Raw genomic sequence first — 4,396 nt, forward strand, 5'->3', positions numbered from 1 at the left:
CTGTGATCATCATCATCAAATTTAAACTCTCCATAACTAATAACATAGTCACCCTAAAAACCTTTTACATATTTTTTTCATATCTTATTTTTGTACCTCTTTAAACTGCAAACATTTTACATGGGTCAAATGTTTACATATATAGAATATATAATTTATATAATTTCAATAATTTACATATAATTTATCAAAATTACAGGAAATGTTATTCACAATCTATGCAAGCAATAATGACATTGATTATAAATTTGGATGAAATTAAAAGTTCGAACTCGATTATTAATGTAATGATAATCAATATGCATAAGAAAAATAATATATAAAAAATTCGAACTCTATTATTTAAAATGTCCGCATACCTACTGAGAATAAAAAAACTAAAATCAAGGTTGTCACAATAAATTTCATTTTACTAATTATTGTTATTTCTCTTCTTCAATGATCCTCTCTGTAAATCAATAAGTAAATTTGACATACTTGTGTACGAATATATATAATAAATTTTTTCAAAAAAATATAATAATTAAAATACATATAGATATTTATTTTATTGATGCACAACTTTATATTATTTATTTTAATGTTAAAGTCTTATTCGGTCAAAAAAAAATTACCAACTTTCCTCTTAAGATTACATTTTATTATATACCATTTTAATATTTTACATACTTACTTTTAATTTTGTCTATTGTGTTGAATTACGCTTTATAATAATAATAATAATAATAATAATAATAATAATAATAATAATAATAATAATAATAATAATAATAATATATTAATTCAAATGAGTCCGGAAATTTTTTATAATAATGATAATAATAATAAATTTGTATGTCATCTGCAAAGAGTCCTTGTTTAGGATATCAACCTCCAACTACTATCTCTCATATCCACATCTGTTGTTGCTTTCAAATGGTTTTCTCAGTAACGCAATTGCATAAAGCCATGATTCACGGATCGGGAGATAAGTCAACAACTTTTCAACAAAAAATTCAAAATTTTTACAATTTTAGAGAATTCCGTCGTACATTATTCTGATTGGTGATTCAAGTTTTTGAACAAAACATTCAAAAATCCATGGCCTCTTTCCTCATGTGTTCTCAACTATATGGTTTTCTCACGTAGTAATATGTAAAATTATCGTATACACATAGGTTAATTTCAGAATTATTCAACTAATCAAGACTCTATAATAGCTATTTGTAAAAAAAAAAAAGAAAAACGTTGTAAATATTATGGATCTACAAAAGCGCTTGTTAGAAAAACGTTGTCGTAACCTCCGTTAATTTTTAAAATATCGTACAACAATACTTTTTGTTAAAAATCGTTATAAAATGTGTATTATAAAATGTTATTTTTGGTGTAGAGTATATTATTTAAATTATAATAAAAATTTATGGTTGTTACACCTTTACGATTCGCAAGAATTAAGTTTATAGATACATATTAAAAGTAATTAAATGGAGAAAAAAATATCTAAGGTCATGGTTTTATTGTCCTCCAAACTATCAATTCCTTATCTAAAAACTATTAACAAAAACTGATCATTCAATGTAACATTATTTTCTCTAAACTAATTATTTGATTGATCATACAAAAATCTTAATTAAGAAAAGACATAAAGAACTAAGAGATTGAAAGTTCTATGTTTAATCAAACTAGTATCCTTATCTCAATTATCATATTGATCTATCATATTTGTTGTCACTAGTCTAAGGTAATTCGTGTTAGTGATGTATGCCTGCAAAAAAACATGGTGATGCAGTTGTTGCTTAAAGGAGTCAAACATGCTCTAAATGTTTGTTTCAATTTGATCTCTGTGCATATATTTGATGATAGTGGTTTTGATAATTATTTTGCTTCTAGAAAGTGGAAACTCAACAGAGGTTACTTGAATGTTGCTAGAGGAAGAATTAGTAAATTGTATTGGACAGAAGCATTGGTTGCTAAAGACAGTGTGAATGTCGTGGATATGGAAACATCTTTGTGGCACCAAATATTTAGTCATATCAGTGATAAAGGGTTAAAATGTTTAACCAAAAATGATGTGCTTCTATGATTGAAGAATGTATATTTGGAGAAATGTTCTCACTGCTTGGTTGGTAAACAAACTAGAGTTTCTTTCAAGAGGCATCATCCCTCTAGAAATTCAAAGTTGCTTCAGTTGGTGTATTCTGACGTTTGTGACCCTTTAAAGATAAAATATTTTAGTGGTGCATTTTATTTTCATCTCTAACAACATCAAATAAAGAATGAGAAATATTAGTTTATTTGAAGATTTGAGTTACAAATTTGATGAAATTTGTTTTATATTAAATAATATAATTAATTTTATGGGTTTTGTTTGAAAATTTTGTAAAAAAAAGGATAACATTGTTGACATTTTAAAACATAAAAGATCAAATTGTCACTTAAAATTAAAATAAAGGACCAAATAAAAAAGAAAAACAGATAATTAAGGACTAAAAAGTTAACTGAAATTAAGTTAAATAACCTAGTTGACACATTTCATTTGGTGTATCTGCCTTTATAAATTGTATTGTTTATATAAAAAATAATCATTTTAAAATTATAAAGACTAAAAACACTGTAAATGTTATTGAAAATCAAATATATTTTATTTTTTTATGAATGATCATCTCTAAATTTTGTTGCTTTTTCACATAGGAAACACCTTTGCATGCAACAATTAAAAAAGAAAACTTTTCTCGACTTTCAAAAATAGTATTGTAGAAAATGATATATATATATAACATCATAATTTTAAAACTATCACTGACAAATGCTAGACTTATCGTAAAAACAAGAAAGACATTGTTTTTTACAACAATTTTTGTAACCAAAATTCAAGACACAAAAATTGTGGTTCAAAATCGTTACTTTGAGTTTACTTTATTCCAATCAATATCACAAAGATTGAGAGATAGAGTAAATCTAATGAGTAATAACTCTTGCAACACAAAATTCCAGTTCTTAACTCTCAAAGTAGCGTCACTTTATACTCACTATTTTTGGACTACAGACATTATTGAAATATTGTATGCTGTTGAAAATGAAGAATAAGTTTATGTTGTTGACAAGCCTACCAAAATACTTAGACTAGAAATCAAAATGCAAGGGTAACAAGTTTTGATATAAAATACAAAACAATTTAAATTAAAAAAATAATAACATTATTATAATTTCATTGCTTAATAACATTTAACCATTTTAATACATTTCTTATTATTTATACTGTTAGTGCTTATAAACTTATTTATTGTAGTTACAAATGACTACTCAATCAAATCAACTTCAACAAGTGTTTATATTAACTTAGGCATACCTGAATTCAATATGCTTTCACAAAGGTGTCTTATTTATATATTTTTGTATTCTTTCTTTTCACTTAATCTCTTTTCAATATCTTTCTATAACACCTCGTTAATATTAATAAAAAAAATTACCAAACCAATTTTCAAAACATATGTATGAAAAGGGAATCCAATAAAGAAGATGAAGTTAAAGAAATACCACAAGATTTTGCCCACAATACACCCATAGAAAAGAATGGTGAGGAAATGAGCAACATTGAAATATATAATTGTCATGAAGTGGGAATCTAATATCCAAGTGCACTTACAATTTTTTAATTGTTTACTTATTTACTTAGTTCATAACTCCATGACCATATACTAATATGTATAATATGTATGTAATTACCTTCCTATCTACTTATCTAGCACCACATAACTTGTCAATCAATAAATTATAAATACAAGAATCAAACCATAAACTTATCATCAACATAATCATTGTCATTATAGTTGTTATTGTAATATCATTGTGATCATCATCATCAAATTTAAACTCTACATAAGTAATGACATAGCCAACCTAAAAACCTTTTACATATTTTTTTTCATATCTTATTTTTGTACCTCTTCAAATTGCAAACATTTTACACGGGTCAAATGTTTACATATATAGAATATATAATTTATATAATTTATATAATTTCAATAATTTACATATAATTTATCAAAATTACAGGAAATGTTATTCACAATTTGTGCAACCATCAATGACATTGATTATAAATTTGGATGAAATTATATTGGATGTGAAAGTTGTCGCACAAAATTAACTCAACAAGACCAACAATACAATTGTCCTTCATGTAACATGACATCAAAGTATCCCGCACAAAGGTATCGCGTAAAATTTTAACTTCCGCACCTTCATTTTGTTTAACTCATAGCTATGACATAAGTTGATTTTTCATAGGTTCAAAATTCCATTGACAGTGTTAGATGAAACAACAACAACTACATTCATTTTGTTGGATAAAGAAGCTAAAAAATTCCTCAACACAACAACTCAACTTTTGGAGAAATGAGACAACATTAACAAA

This window comes from Cicer arietinum, chromosome 4, assembly GCF_000331145.2.
Source record: "Cicer arietinum cultivar CDC Frontier isolate Library 1 chromosome 4, Cicar.CDCFrontier_v2.0, whole genome shotgun sequence".
NCBI lineage: Eukaryota > Viridiplantae > Streptophyta > Magnoliopsida > Fabales > Fabaceae > Cicer > Cicer arietinum.